At 42.1% G+C, this 16,423-nt stretch overlaps 1 protein-coding gene across 7 annotated transcripts in view; it reads left to right on the forward strand.

Moving 5' to 3' along the window:
- The window catches only part of SCHIP1 (schwannomin interacting protein 1), a 144,063-nt gene that overhangs the window by 117,117 nt on the left and 10,523 nt on the right, over positions 1–16,423 (forward strand). The window lies entirely within an intron of this gene.

Consider the following 16,423-nt stretch of genomic DNA (forward strand, 5'->3'; position numbering starts at 1 on the left):
GAAATACAATTCCCACTTTGATCATTTAATGTTTATTACAGTACTTAACCTGTCCTCCAGGCATTTTTCCTTTATCTTAATTTATTTCAGGATATCATTGCTCATTTATTGTAATTTATTTCAGGAGATCATTGGTCATTTGCATAGCTTTTAATTTCAGTTAAAATATATTAAAATATAATTTTACCTAGAAAACAGGGCTATAGACTAGAGCTTCCCAAACTTTAATATGCATATGAATCACTCCCTGTATACTGGCTATATTTTCCATGTTAAGCCAGGTGTGGGAGACACACGGTAGCGTTCATGCATTTATTTAACTGGCAGATTTCCACACTCTCCTTCCTGTGATGCCCAGAGTTAGACACTTCAACGTCTATTTAAATCTATTCTATCTGGCTTTCAGTAAGCCTTGTATTTCAGTCTCATCCTTAGAGACTTATCTGAATCAGCAAAAATCAAAAAGCATCTAAGCCTCGGCTGGGTGCCAGCTGGGTCTCCTAGGATTCCCTCACTTTCCTCGCGTGTCATTCCAGAGCTGGAAGGCCAGCCTTCCCTTTGCCGAAGAGCACCTCTTTCCCCTCCCAGTAGGATGTGGCAGGAGGAGCTCTGGCCTGGGGACCGGGAGACTGAGGATTAGTCCTAGTCAGTTTCTGATTTTGAGACTTTAATAATCTCATTGTACCATGTCTCAGTTTCTTTGTTTTTGTAAAATGAGATTTGACCATATGGATCTCTACTGCTTTTCTCTAATATTTCCCAAAGCACCAAAAAGTTTTCTTCTAGAAACCCCACCCATCTCTCTGCTCAGCAAAGTCACATTCATCTGGCCCAAATGGGAGGGTTTTTTTTTTTTTAATCAAAGTTACACACACACAAACACACACACATGCATATAAGACTCTGAAAATAGCATTAACAATAACTACAAGGTGTATAACAACAACACAACACAAAAGTTACAGTTCCCTGTCCTGTCTGTCTCTATCTTGTCCCATTCTCCAGAAATAATAACTTTTAACTCCTTGGCTATTTCTTCTGGTAATTTACCCGTGTATCTCTAAAGACTATTTTCTTAGTCTTTACATAACCATCCACTGATTACCAACTATAGAAAATGGTGATTCATGTCTTTTACAGCCTTCCCACAGACACGTCAGTATAACTCCCCCATTCTCCCTTTATAATTATTTCACAATTTGGGGTCAAATAATGGTTCATTGTTTACATTACTAAGATCATTGATTATTTACACCGAACCATGTAGTAAGCTGTGATTACTTGAGAAACATTGTCTTGAAATGAAAACTGCCCCATTTTTCCCTTTGCCAGTTCATGGTATTATCTTCCACTGTGTGAGCGTATCACACTTTATTCAGCCCCTCTTCTGATTAGAGGCACTGAGTTGTTTCAGAGGTTTTGCTCTTGTAAACAGTGCTACTTATAAACACTCTTGAACATGTCTCCTGCTGTCCACGTGCAAGAGCTTCTCTTTGGTGCCCACCTAGGAACAAAATTACTAGGAAAATACACGAATGTTCACATTCAGCAGGGAATGCCAGAAGCGTTCTCCAAAGTGGTTGCAGCAGGTTACACTACTACCAGCAATGTTGCAGAGGTCCTGTGGATCCGTAGTCTTTCTGACACGGTATTGCCGGTCCCTTTTACATTTTTGTTAATTAAACGGGTATTAAATAGTATTTCATTGTGTTCATTAGCCATCTTTGCTTCCTCTTCTGTAAAATGTCAATTTGGGTATGTCCAAATTTCTATCTGATTCTTTATGCTTTTTATAATTGTTTTATTAACACTTTTTCATCGTGATACTTACTCATCCTTATCTCTTCCCAGGTTGTTGCCTGTCTTTTCACTTCCTCACTGTGTCTTTTATGACCAGAGTTCTTTTTATCAAACTTTCATAGTCCATGCTTTCTGTGTCTTGTACAAAAAAAAATCTACCCCAGGGTCCAAAAGACATTAACCTAGATTTCCTACCAAGAGTTGAAAGTGATTTTTTAAAGTCCGTAATCAATCAGGAGTTGGTTTCTTGATATGGTTATGGAGGAGACGTCTAATTTTTTTCGTTTACATGACCGTTTTTTCCATCCTGTGTATTAGACAATCCCTCTTTTACTCGCTGATCTGACAGATCACTTCTGTATATACTGTGCATTAATGGGGATACATTCTGTTTTGTTGGTTACTGTTTCTATCCCTGCACCAATACCACACAGTCTTAATTACTGTAGCCTCAAAGTAGGTCCTAAAATCTGGGCAGGCAGGTAAGTCCCTCTCCTCTCTTTCTTCGGAAGTGTGCTGCCTGTCCTTGCTTTTGTATTCTTCCATGTCCACTGTATATCCTCTAATCAAGTTCAGCAAAATACTCTCCTGGGATTTTTACTAGACTTGTATTAAATCTATAGATCAGTTCGGGGAAGAATGCATTTCCACAATATTATATCTCCCTACCCGTCAACATGGCCTTTCTCTCCTTTATTTAGATTTTATTGAATACCTCTTCTTAAGGCTCATAATTTCTCAGTTAGAGATATTATACATCTTTTGTTGTATTTATTTCTAGATGCTAGGCATTCTGATATTATTTTACGTTCTCTTTGATAATGCATTCTCGTTGTTTTGCTGCGGGTGAGCAGAAATGCAGCTTCGTTTTTATACCAGTCTTAAATACATCCACTCTGTTATATTGTTCCTACTATTTGTCTGCCCTCCTGTTACTTCTAATAAAGTTGTCTGTAGATTCTTCGGGAATTTTAGTACTATCATCTGAAAAACAGCAGCTTTATTTATTGCTTTCCAATCCTCACGCCCCTGCTTTTTTTCTTTTATTGCATGGGAAGGGCCCTAATATATTGAGGATTAAAAAGGGTAGTAGTTGGAATCTTTAGCTCATTTCTCATATTAAACGAATACTTCTACTGTTTCCTCATTTATGATGATGTTAATTTTAGGTTTTCTTTAATGTTTCTCTTTATGAGTTCATTATATTCCCTTATATTCATAATTTATAAAGAATTTTTATCATGAATAAGTATGTAACTATCACGTGCTTTTTCTGCAGCTGTTGAGATCATTATATGATTACCTCTGTTAATCTATTAATGAATTACCTGTATAGATTTTTTAAATAGTGAACAATCCTCGCATACCTAGTATAAAGCAAAATTGGTTGGATTTTTTTTCAGACACTGTTGAATTTCATTTATAATATTTTGTTTAGGATTATTACACTTAGATTCATGAGTGACATGGGTCTGCTGTTTTCTTATAGTTTTTTTTTTCTTGTTTTTATATCAAGGCAATGCTGGCTTAAAATTTAGTTGGCTACTATTCCTTCCATAATGTCTAAGAAAATCTGCAGAGTATTGGAATATGTTATTTCTCACCTGTATAACCATCAGGCCTGGTATTTACTTCATGTGTTTGCTCTAACTGCTTCCAGTTTTTAGATGGTGTTAAGATTGTACATGCTTCTTATATCTTCTTAGGTCAGTCCTGGTGGGTTGTGTTTTTCTAAGAATTTGTCCCATTTTGTTTAAGTTTTCAAACATTTTTGAAATGAGGCTTTCTCATTTTACAATAGGTATTAATTATAGGTAAATTGTTTAAAATGTTTTCTACATTGTCCATGATTTTTTCTGAGTTATTTTTGTTTGTTTTGATTTCTGCCCATCAACAGTTAAGTGCAAAATGCTAAATGCTGTAAGTGGACTCTGTGGTTGGGGCTTGGTGACATACATTGTTTCCTCCGAGAGACATTCCCTGACCACCCAATTAAAAAGTGAACACCCCACATACTTATTTTCTCTCCTCTTACTCTGCTTATCCTCTTACCCTAATTTGCTTTTCTTTGTAGTCTTTATCACTACCTGATGTTGTATTATATATATATATATATTTGTGGGGGGTTTTTTTTATCCATTCTTTGTCTTTGTTTAGCACTGAAATGTGGGCTCCAAGAGGGCAGGTCTGTTTTGTTCTCCACCATAACTATTGGCTAAATAGTGTCTAATACAGGGACACCTGGGTGGCTCAGTCGGTTAAGCGACTGACTCTTGATTTCAGCTCAGGTCATGATCTCAGGGTCCTGGGTTTGAGCCCTGTGTCAGGCTCCGCGCTTGGTGGGGAGTCTGCTTGAGGACTCTCTCTCCCTGTTCCTCTGCCCCTCCCCCTGCTCACTCACTCTCTCTCTCTCTCAAATAAATAAATCTTTTTAAAAAATAAAAATTAATAGTGCCTAATATATAGTCACTGAAGATTTGTTGAATTAAGGAACGGTGACCTTCCCCTTAGAATGGTCAAATAAAAATGCAACTATTTCATCAGGGTGCCTCCAAATAAAAGTATGTCAAGCTCTTTTCTTTTGGACTCTAAGTTGCCATGGAGAACTCTCCAACCTCACCCTGAGGAGTTTTAAGCCCGGCTGCCAGTATTTTGAGACTCTAGCAGGGGAATGGTCGAAGGTTCGTCGTGTAGAATGTTATTTAATTCCTCTGACGTCAGTATGGGCCCTCCGTTTGATACTTCAGCTGTGTCTGAGTGCGCCCCATTTCAGAGCTCCTCTGGTTCGGCCTCTCCAGGTAGTAAACTTCCTCGTTCCGCCAGGCCACAGGTGGTCAGGGCAAATAGAGGGTCTGGATAGGCCTTTCGGGTTTTCAGTCAGTCTCTCTCTGTGCGGTCCCAGCCCACTCCCTGGCCTGCGGGTGTACCTAAGCGTGTCAGGGACTCTGCGCATGCGCTCCTCCTCCAGCCATCCCTGCGAGCACCCAGCAAATTGAAATGTTGAGTCAAATACCTCTCACCCATCTGCATTTTATCTTCCAACATTTGTTCACACTCTCTTGTGTGCTCTTGTCTCCTTTTCCACTTTCTTTGCCCCTGGAGGTTTATGCCTTCTTTCTTCGTTTAATATTATTTTACCAGGATTTCGGAAGAGAGAGTAGACAAATACCTGTGTTGAAAATGCCATGTTGAACTAGAAGTCTCATGAAGGTTTTGGCCAGATGGCTTCCCAGGGGATGGTTTTCATTATTTCTAATAGCAGAAGTATCTTCTCAAATAAAATCCTGTGCAGAAACCCTGTATGTAAAACCAAGCTACCCTCCTGTGGTTCGGGAAGACTGAAGAAGAGGGTCTGGGACACCTCTGCCCAGAAGATGGCTCCCCGTCATTTCCCCTCAGTGCCGCTCTTCGTCTTCCCCCTTCAGCCTCCCTCCCTAGGCCTCCACCGGAGGGCTTCTCTCCGGCACTCCCTACACGCCCCCAAAGCCCACCTGAAACTCTTCAGTCAGAGCCAGATTTGAAAATCCCTGAGTCATCTACCCCCGGTGGAGACACAGCTACCGAAACCCGTATGGATTTCACAGTAGCTCATAACAAGCTCTGCTTGTTGACTCGCCATAAGGAGGATTATTTATATCCTGTTTTTTCAGATGTTTTCATCTCCACATTCTGGGATGAGATCATTCTCTGTGAGAACACAATGACTTCTTGGATACCCTTTAGGATGATGGCTAATGATGAGACTTAATGTTTCTAAGAAATATCACTTTATCCCTGCAAATTGAAAGTCTGCAAGACTGACGGTCATTTCCCTTGTCAGTAATAATGTAAGAGAAAAGCCTCAGGAAATGTTCCGTTGCAATTGTGTAACCCACGTTCGCCCTCCCTATTAGAATTAATTTTTTTCTAATGTATTACAATCCCTGAAATTCTTCATTGAGCCAGAAATACCTCACCTCTTACTAACAAAAGGACTTGAGGGACGTTAGAACTTTGAAGTCCATTAGTACGGTGCTCCAGAATGCACCAGAGTACTTGCGCTGAATTATTAAATCATCAGAACCAGGTAGATGTTTTTTGACTGTATGACTCCAGAGAGCTCAGTGCTCAATTTTAAGTGAGGCCGAGGACTTAAAATTAATTGGCTGAGCTTACTTTAAGATGAGATGTCCCCAAGTAAGTGGGACCTTTGGCAAACTCATGGAGTTCTATTTGTGTATTTTAAAGAAGGTGCATTTACCTATAAAAATTAACTTCATACACACTGTGTGAGAAATTTTGAGGCAACATGAGGGTCTTCTGGGAAGACATGTGTGAGCTTCTCCTGTGAGTGTAAGTGCCTCCAAGTTGCCCTTTGGGTTTCAGCCCCACTGAATTTTTCTAATTGGTGCTGTCTCCCAAAGCACTTTTTAAAAGAGTGACAAGCTGTTAAATGTAAGCGAGGCTTACAATAATCCCATAAAGACGTTTCATGCCTAATACTGCAGCAAAAGAATTTTTGATATTGCTTCATAACTCAACTAATTAAATTTGACTTATACTGAAATGCAGCAAATATAGGAAATACCATTTTTTCTCCAAAACATACTAATCCACACATAATCAGCCTTTTCGAACTGAGACTGTATGACCTTTGTTATTTTTCCCTGTTTAGAAATGTTTCGGTGAAAGCTTTAAGAAAGCTTAGAAGGAAAGGAGAAAAGTAAATTACCTAGTCTACTTTTGAAATAGGTTTCTAAGAAACATTCAGTGTAGTCATGTTCTTGAAAAAATAAATATTCCTTTTCTCTTATTACTAGTATCATACTTTCCTATAAAATATTTTTTCATTGACCAATGTAATCGTGAATCAGTGTTATATTTCGGATTCTGAGTTGATACAGCTCGGCGTTATTAAAGGACTGGGAGCTGGCTTGGCTGCTATGAGAGCACAGACAGAGCGGTCATTAGTAATAGACAGCGAGGAAGCCTTTCATTTTTCAGACATTACAATCCGATCTGACGTTGTGGAGAAAACATTTGCGACCTTCTCCATTCTGCTTTCCTCAGACTAACCATAAAATAAACCTGACTCTTCCTTCTCTTCTTACTTTACCCCAAGACAGATCCTTATTTACCTACATATAAATATAAATACAGTCTTTTTCATAAAGTATACAGCGGGAAGGTGTAACCTAGAAGAGGCTATGCCCTTCTCTCTAAACATTGTAAATATTATGAAAAACAGAAATTCCCCAGAGAGCTTTTGAGCAGCTGGTTTGAATAATGATTACTATTTACGCGTCTCAACTATTCCAACATCCACAAATCAGAACCCATTTCTTTGTTATTCTTATAGGTTTCTAAGTGAATGGCTGAGGCAAGACCAATAATAGATCCCTACCACCCTCTTTTGTGTTTGGGCTGGGGATGGAGGCCGGGGAGGCACCTGGCCCAGGGAGTTGTAGCAACTGGACAGATAGCAGTGGTCGAGAGTGCCTTTAAAGAAATTGGATTCACAGGATCTTGGAATGTGAGAAACTGGGAATCTGTATCTATAATGTGCCACAGGATCCCAAGTGGAACCAGCGTCATTTTGCCAGGAAGGTAAATCATCCTTTTGTCTCTAACAGTAATAATTTTTGCATTATTTCCTGGAGAAGGAAGCAGCCTAGTCCTATCTATCCAGCACAGGTAAGGAAAGAGGTTGTCCTATTTCAATGCAATGAAATTTGCTTGCTGTGGCATCTGTCTTGAAGTAATAGGCACATCCTGTAGCAACCTATTTATAACGTGCAACATATCTTTTAAACTTCATATTAATCTCCTACACATGTACCAATCATTTGCTTAAGAAACCCTTCATGTAAGTAATTCCAAAATACATGTCATTGCAAATGGTACTTTACAAATTATTTTTTATGTTTGAAAAACGATTAGGTAATCTGTAAGGAAACCTATCATTTTTTGTATGTCCTCCTCTACTATTCTAAAATATCACATAATTTTAAAAGTAAAGCAAGATATGAAGGGGATGTTTTGAGGAGTCATAAGAATAAAATGGCAAAACAAATTTAATTATGTAAGCAACTCTTCTCTCTCACAAACCTGAAAGAAAAGTAAAATGGTATTTGTGAAATTTTCTTTGTCTAATAAATAGCCTCACTTTACAATAATGCCAATGACCCCAGTTTAATTAGGTGCAATTAATTTTGTGCAAGCGAAAGTTGACATCTTGCTAGAGGCATAACCAGCTGTACCCTGTCTTATGAATTTTTTTATTATCACCAATGAGAATTCAGTTGTCGGAGCTATTGCAAAAGGGTGGGAGGCAGGGAGGAAAAGCCACAGGGCTGCATTTTATATTTAAAAATGGCTCCAGTGGACAGAGAAATGTTTAATTAAAAGAGCTTCTAGGAATGATTTTTCATTGGCACATCATCTCTGACAAGTGATCATGACTTTATTACCGCAGTTCGCACTCCCTTTGGACAGTGTTCCCATACATGTGTCTGGACACATCAGCTCAAATGAAGACCAGGCCCCTTTGAGAGTTCACAAAGCGCTCCCTGCTGCGAGAAAACACTCCCACCGACTGCAAGTGAGCCGTGTCGTCTGGAGGTTTAATGCAGTCCTTTTGTTCAATCTTGGAGAAGTTCTGTACCCCTCAGATTGCTCTCGTCCAGATTATCACATGCATTAAAAAGCCACGGAAGATATTTTGAAAAACCACTGCCACCACCATTCCACATGCCTCCTTAACACTTGTAGTTTTTATTTTAGTGATTGAAAGAAGGCTTCTAGACTTATTTGGGTAGACATTTTTATCACCTGTGTCTTGTACATACAAAAAAAAAAAAGAAGAAAAAGTAAAATATGCTGGTTAAGATGGTCTGAAACCCTCTTCACGTTCAGAATCCAACTCTCCATTTAACCACTTTGCGTCCAACTTGTCGGTCTTCGCTTCTCCCCACAGTGTCCCCCTCTGAGCCCTCAGATGACCTTGCGAGCCACCAGCCGTGTCCTGCGGGTTGGATGCTGGGCTCTGTTGTTCTTAGCAGATGGCAGGAGTACCTGAACTACCAGATCCCACCTCTTCATGAGTGGTCCTTAGCTGGTTTGTTGGCTGAGGGAGTGACAGGTCAGTGACGCAGTCATGCCACCAGCCACCGGGGTGGCTGACATTGTGAGACACCTGACTTTAAAGATGGCAAAATATGAACAACCACACTTCATAGAATCCATGAAATTCAGTAGATCTGCATTCTTTTGAATGACTGCATATTATTCAAATGACCACAAATTAAATCATGAAAAAGAATGTCTTTTTCTGCCACCAATGTCTACTCTGCAACCAAGCCTAAATGGTCGCCCAGCTTTTTTTAAACATGAATATAAAAAGTGGTGAAAGCAGTGATTCAGTGTACAGGAGAGTAAAAGAATTTGCACGTGAGATTGTCACCAATCCAGTCACCCCCTCAAAAACATGCACAGGCACTGACTCCCCAGCTGCCGTGCCTTTACCGCAGACACATGAACATTACCAGCAGTCCGGAAGCAACAAGCATTTCTTCATCCCAGCAGCTGAAATTCATCAGCAGGTCGGACAAATACAAGTTTAAACTCTGTCTGGGCAGAGGAGTAAATAAGCAGGCTGGCTTTAAAACACAGACATTGAAATGTGTATCAATTACTTCCGAGCCTGTAATCTACTGCAGATCCGAGGGGGAGAGGGGATTGAGACTGGGCCTGGAAGGGATGTCAACAGTTGAATAGAAGAGTCCATCTCCAGAAATGTGCACTTCAAAGAAAACAGTTCTTGCTGCCCTCCAAGAGGATCTCCCGCCCCCACCTCCCTGCCAAAACCAAAAGGCCAGCCTGACTCATACGTGAGTCATGCTCCCTGCACAGCCGCCATCTGAGTCACACACACAACCATCGTCTCCCAGCCGTCACACATTTCATCCTACTCACCTTTTCTCCAACACACAAGTGCTAATCAAGTCACCCGTTACCCTTTTAATTCCCACTAAATGCCCACACGTGACAACTCAGAGGAGCTCAAGGAGAGAAATTCAAAGTCAACTGAATGTCTTCCACCAAAACAGATCTAGGTATATGTCCTGCCATTTTTCTGTGCGTAATATATCTTCACATTTCTGTTTACAAAACTGGAACCATATGCTATATGATACTATACCTGCCGTTTGATAGACTGATTTTTCTTCACTTAACAGCATATCAGGAACATTGGCCCATGTTCATAACTGTTCTTCTATACGTATTTTTACTAGCTGCATCATGACCATTATATATTTCACCAAATATACTTAATCTCTTATTGGTAGACATTGAAATTGTTTCCAGTTTTTTGTTTTGTTTTTGTTTTGCTTCCTTTTTTCATCTTTTTTTTCTTACATTCATGAATTTACTCTATCCTTCTTAAAGTGCCCTGGCCTCTCAAAACAGGCTCTAGTCCTAGAGCAGAATACCAGCCTGTGACCTGTGCAATTTAACCTCTGGGTCCTAGTTTTCTCATATGTAAAATGAGGGTCATAATACTTACTGTAGTGTATCTGAGGGGTAGAGGTCATATATCTGAAGTGCCGTAACACGAAGTAGATGACCCAGAATGGTCACTCTTGGGGCACGGGGTGGCGCAGTCGGTGAAGCATGTGAATCTTGATTTCTACTCGGGTCATGATCTCAGGGTGGTGAGATCAAGCCCTGCATCGGGCTCTGCCCTTCCTCCACTCTCTCCCTCTCTTAAAAAAAAAAAATTCTTCTTCTTTCAGGATGTAAATTGCTTAGAAATCATTTGGCTTGATTAAGATGAAAGTAGACTACATTTGCACCTAAGAGAGATGACTGTTTGTATTCCATTGTTACTCCAGTATCTAAAGAAGCCTCATTCTGGTCTTCAGTGCATGGTAGAAAATATTTCGGGCGAAATGCTTTTTTTTTTAACATTAAAATCCTATAATTCCAAATTTAATTACATGTAAGTGGTCATTACTGAAGAAACTAGACACTGATACGAAATGAGAACCAACAGCTGTCTGGGGAATGCAAGTATTTATAGCTCTTGGGAGACTCGGGTGAGGTTACAGGGGCTGTGATGCTTCACCGAAGAAAAGCTGGTGAGTGCCACTTCCCCTTTTTCTATCGGTTTCTTACACGGTGAGAAGATTCTGTGGCCGCGTGGTGTTGGACGTCCTCCAGCCATCATGTGAACATGTACAGATGGAAGGTCCAGAAGCAGCCTTAGAAAAGGAAGCGGAAAGAGAGATTATGTGCAGGATTAGAGAAAAAAACCTAGAGAGGGCCACTCACACCCCAGCCACCTTTGGAGCTGCCCTCCTCAGCTTTCACAGAGGAAGCCAAATGCCTGAGTCCTGTAAGATGTGGGGTCAGGATGGGACATAAAGAGACATGGTGTCCCCTCTTGTCCCCAGTCCTCTCTGCGGCTTGGAATTTGAAGCTACCGTGAACTTCTCTGGGCACGTGCCTGCCAGATGGTGGGCTTTCCCATCTCTCCTGCCTTTATCCCCCCTCTCCCCGACTCTGATTCCCCAAGACCACCTTTCTTCGGCAGCCCCATCGTCTGCAGTGACTCTTCTTGCTTAACACCTTATTTACTGATGGACGTCCAGGTCATAAAGGTATTCTTTCCTCATATCTAAGATAGGGAGTATCTACTTTGTGTTACTCGAGTTCTCTTCCGATGCTCTGCGTATTCCACATTTCTATTTGTATGTTATGATTTAATGATTAAGCACTGGGCACCTGTCGGAAGACCTGATTTCTGTTCGTGGTTCAACTACTAACTATGCATGCACTTAACAGAGGGGTCATGAACTGTAAATGCCCTCAGGGGTCAGCGAGAAACATAAATGAGTGGAGAAGCCCAGATACAAGGCAATAAGGAGTAGTGGGGACTGTAGCAAACTAGAAACTGTATGCCCTGGCCAAAACGGACAGCAGCTACTCAGCACCAGCCTGTTGGCACCGTGGAGTTCGCCGAGACGGTGTTCCCTGGTCCTCGAATGAATGAGTGAGTGAGTGAACAGTTAAACATCCCTTCTGTAGTATAAAAATCATTTATATACTTCTGTGTGTGTGATGATATGTGCTGGGCCAGCAGTATTCACACAGTTACGTAAATACCAGTCTCCCTGAAAGTCCAGTAAATGAGCATCCCATGCATTACACACCGTTTAGCAAGGAATTAACATAGTCCCACTCGAGTAGAATAAGAAATATCATTTTAGAATAGTATTTTCACAATAACAAATGGCGGGTAGCAGAAGAGGAAGCGGTCAGGGTTTGGGGATGGGCAATGTCTTTGATCAGGGAGGAGCGGCAGCCCATTTTAAGCCCCCTCAGCACACCCTGCAGAGACACCATCGCACATTCAGGACGCCTGGAGCTCACCAAAACCTCAATGGTTCCTGCTTTCTTTCTTTCTTCATTGACAAATCCTTAGAAAAATGAAATGTGTTTACACCTACCGTTGGGTAATTACAACCCACATTTTATATTCCTTCTCCTTTGAAAGTTTCATGAAACAAAAAAAGATATATTGTAAAAATACGGGTGATTATTTATCATGTATAAAGTCTTTGAATAATGCATCAAAGATCCATTAAAATACATGGAAATAACATATCTTAATGGCCCAGTCACAAACGAGGTGGGGATATTGAGCATCAAATGACAGCGCGGGGCCGGTGGCTCTCCCAGCCACTCTGACTGTGGAGAGAAAATGAGCAAGGCGTGTTTGAAATCCCTAAGCATATGCGTGGTTCCTTCTCGCTCTGCTTCTGGAGGAAAACCGAACAATTGCCTTAGAATTATAAGCAACTGCAGGAGGTGTAAACCCACTAAGATTATATTATCAGACACACAGGCAAGATCTGATAAATCCAGACCTGAGATTACATGGAGTGTGGGGGGAGAGCCCTGGATTCGAGAAACAAGTTCAGCCTGCCGTCCCTTCTTCGTGACCTTCGCGTACCAGCTGTCTTTTGCCATAGCGATGATACATATTCCAAAAAACGCCCGTATCCGTGGCATTCAGTAACCTTGATTTCTGCTTAGGGGCCTGTAGGCCGGCCGAGCAGCTCTACTGATCAGAGCTGGGCTCCAGGGGGCTTACTCGGGTGTGCGTCAGCTGCGGGTTGGAGGCGCCTTTACTGCCCTTGGCCGAGCTCTGTCGAGCGCTCAGGGCTTCCACGGGGACAACTGCTGATGGAGCTCTGTGCCGTGAAGTCCCTCATCTGCCGGCAGGCGAGCCTGGACTTGTCCTGAGGGCCCAGGCAGGGCTTCCTCAGGGGGATACTTGGCACTGGAACACCGGCACTTCCTATGCATCCTGTTGGCCAGACGTCAGAGGCCAGCCCGGGGGTAGGGAAGTAGACCCCAGCTCTTGATGGGAGAAGCTGCGAGGTCAGGTTACGGAGGCGGCAGGTGCAGGGAGCGAAGAATTGGGATCATTTTTATACACCAGGCTCTTATGGGTCTGGGGAACTTTGACTTCTCTGTGTAACTAACTGTTACCTTGCGTGTTACCCGCACGTGGTTGTACAGCCAACCAGGGAATACAAGCGAGCATCATTTTAAACTCGAATTCAGTGCAACAGTTGAAGAGAAGTTAACTAAGGGACAGTGTAGGGGGTAAAAACCAAAGAATTTTAAACATTTCTGTGTAGACACCGGCGGTCTAAGCTGCTGCTGGGAGACTGCTGTTTCTAAAATCAGAAAACACGAAGTAGTTCTGGGGTTCAGAACCGGACTCGGAACAGCCCAGTCCCAGTCACCTCAAACCAAGGCCAAGGACAGAGGCCAGATTCACAGTGGCTACCGCCCCAGTAGGAACCACAGCAAACTTGAGGGTCATCAATCACATTGTTTCTCTCAGGGAATAAACCGGTCTTGTCCTTGTATTTTGAAAAAAAGTATTCTCTTTATACCAGGTTATATTATCACTTGGCTGGGTTTTTGAGCTATTGTCGTCTTAGTAGTTAAAAACCTTTCACCTCTGCCACCCTCTCGGTGTTTTGTGTATTTTCATAATCTCCCCAGTAATGGTAGTTGGAAGTCAGCACAGGCGTTTTATAAGTCAAGGTCTTCGTCACCCTAAAAGCCAAGCAGACGTTGGTGCTCGTTGGTCCTCTCGACTATATGCCTTCCTGCTGCTGGCCAGTAGGCACTGTCGCTAAGAAAGCCACTTGCACTCACACTGAGATGCCCAGTAGACATATTGAGTCTCATGTCTTCGTATTTCTGACTGTTCTCCATCCAGAACACCCTCTGTTCAGGTCCCAGGGCTCCCTGTCAGTAACTCCGGGCTGCAGTGTGGTTTTTCACTGCTTCGTGGTCCATAAGGAGGTTTCCGGGATAACCAGGACACAGACCTTTCAGCCTTACTATCGACAGGCAAGGCAGACGTCAAGCAGCCTTTTGCGTGAACAATTTGCTAAATGCCACTCAAAACATCAAGCAACCTTGAATTGGATACCTTAAATTATATCGCTAATTAAAAAATGAGGATCGTGTTTTGTTTTCACCTCTGATGATGCTTGAGAGATCCAGGCAAATTAGACCCCTGGCAGCTTGGATTTTGCAAGACTGCGTAGCCTGGTTCTAAGTGAGGCGGGTGTGGGGGGGTGCTGCAGTGTGAGGGACAGAGGCCGGGGACTCCAGGTTGCAGGAGTGAGCCTCAGAGCAGCCGTGCTTCCCCAGGGTCGGGGAAGGGGCTCAGAACAGGGGTTATCATTTCTTGACCCTGTGACACAGAGGCCTTCGAGAGCACCAGGTGGCCCCACTCATCCCCCAGCCAGGCTGCTGCTTGAGATCTGTGACTGAGTTTCCCCAAAGCCGTCTTCATCTTAAAACCTGCTTAAAGGCTAAAGGCAAACAAATCCTTCTTGAAACCTGAGTCCATTTTAAGATGTCTTTACTAAAATCCCCTCTGAACCATTAGCTGTTATGTCATATAATTTCCTTTTCCTGAGAGTAACATTCTTGGTGATTACCGCTATAAGGAATTGTAAGTCTCACCCAGTAAGAAGTCCTGCTCAGTTTCCCACGGTGCTAATGTGGTACTAAGGCGATTTTCTGAATTTCTACCTGAGGTGTTTTTTTTCGCTTCATTCTGACTGCTAAATCTTTCCCTTCTTTTTTTTTTCTTTGCCTTCCCTGAGTTAGAAATGCTGTATGGTTTGGTTGTTGAGGTCTGAGTTGATCCTTAGCACAAAGGTCAGTTGGGGGCAGAATGACAAAACTTATGATCAGACTTTCTTCAGAATGAAAATATATATCCCTGGGTGTTTTAACCTTATTTTCTAATGGTATCGTGGGTTATTATTATTATTTTTTTGTAACCTGTGCATCCAGTGGCCAGACACTTCAAGACTTTAGCAGTTCAGTAAATAGAAAATGTTACATACTCCTAGATTCAAATTAGGTTTAACTTCATGCCTTTTTAATTTTAAAATATGCTTTTAATGTGATTTTTTAAATTTGCAGTTTTACTTCCCACTATTTCCTAATCCATATATCTTGAGTTTTACATTAAAAATGGGTTGATTGGAGGGGGTGGTTGACAAACTACAGATAATTAGTTTTAAAACTTAATTTATGTGGGATCAAAGGGTAACCTGAACATATTAGATTTCTCCAGGAAAAAAACAATTGCAATGGAAGAAAATTAAAAGGAGATAAATTCTAGCTCAGTAGAAGTCCAAGCTGCCTAAGAGTTTAAGACAGCTCGAGGACACTCTGTCAGAGGTACTCAAGGCCAGGCGATGTATTCAAGTAAGTGGCTTGAGAGGTTCCTTTACAAAGTCACACCACCTTTAAAATTCTGTATTCCTGTGTCTGGGCTTTCAGAAGGTAGAGAAGGGCTGTGAGTACGTACAGAGCACCTGCCCTGTGCCTAGCTCCGAAATATTTTCATCCTTCCTACAAAACACAGAATTATTCACCCCATTTTCCTGATAAGGAAACTGAGGTTCATAGAGGTTAAGTAATGGGCCCAGAGGAAGAAGTGAGGATTCAGAACCTAAGCCCGACGGACTCCAAGCACCCTGAGCTGTTCACGGCAGAGCCTGTGCCTTCCGTGCCTGCTGAGGGCTTGGCTCCTCGTCTGAACAGGAAGGCTGCCTGGGCGCAGAAGGGAGCGGCCTGCTGGGGGGAAGGCTACCTCTCCTTAGTGGATTTTCAGTAATTCCAGAAGTTACCAATAGGTGGCAGTACATACACGTAACAGTGACGGTGCCTGTGTTAAATCGGTGGGTTGTCTTCTTCCGGATGCCCTATGGTTGTCAAAGAATCACTGCATGTGCGTCATCTGAGCAATTTATACAAAGCGTCCCTACCCATTGGAATAAAGAAGGATACTAATGTCAACTATCAGACGAGTTGCTCTTTTCGTCTCTCCCTGTGACGGTAATAATGCCAGAGCAATTCGGTGTTGGCTTCCTAAACCTGGCTTCCACTCGTCCCCTTCTGCTCCCTTGCTGCTGGGGAGCGGCCTTTGCCTTTTCTTCTAAGCTGACACACAGACTGGGACGACGAGGGATGCTTGAAAAATTACTTCTTTAAAACTCTTTGTAGCCAAACAGTATTGAAATGTGTTCCA

The sequence above is a fragment of the Ursus americanus genome, chromosome 20, assembly GCF_024610735.1.
Source record: "Ursus americanus isolate L20-20 chromosome 20, mUrsAme1.1.p, whole genome shotgun sequence".
Taxonomy (NCBI): Eukaryota; Metazoa; Chordata; class Mammalia; order Carnivora; family Ursidae; genus Ursus; species Ursus americanus.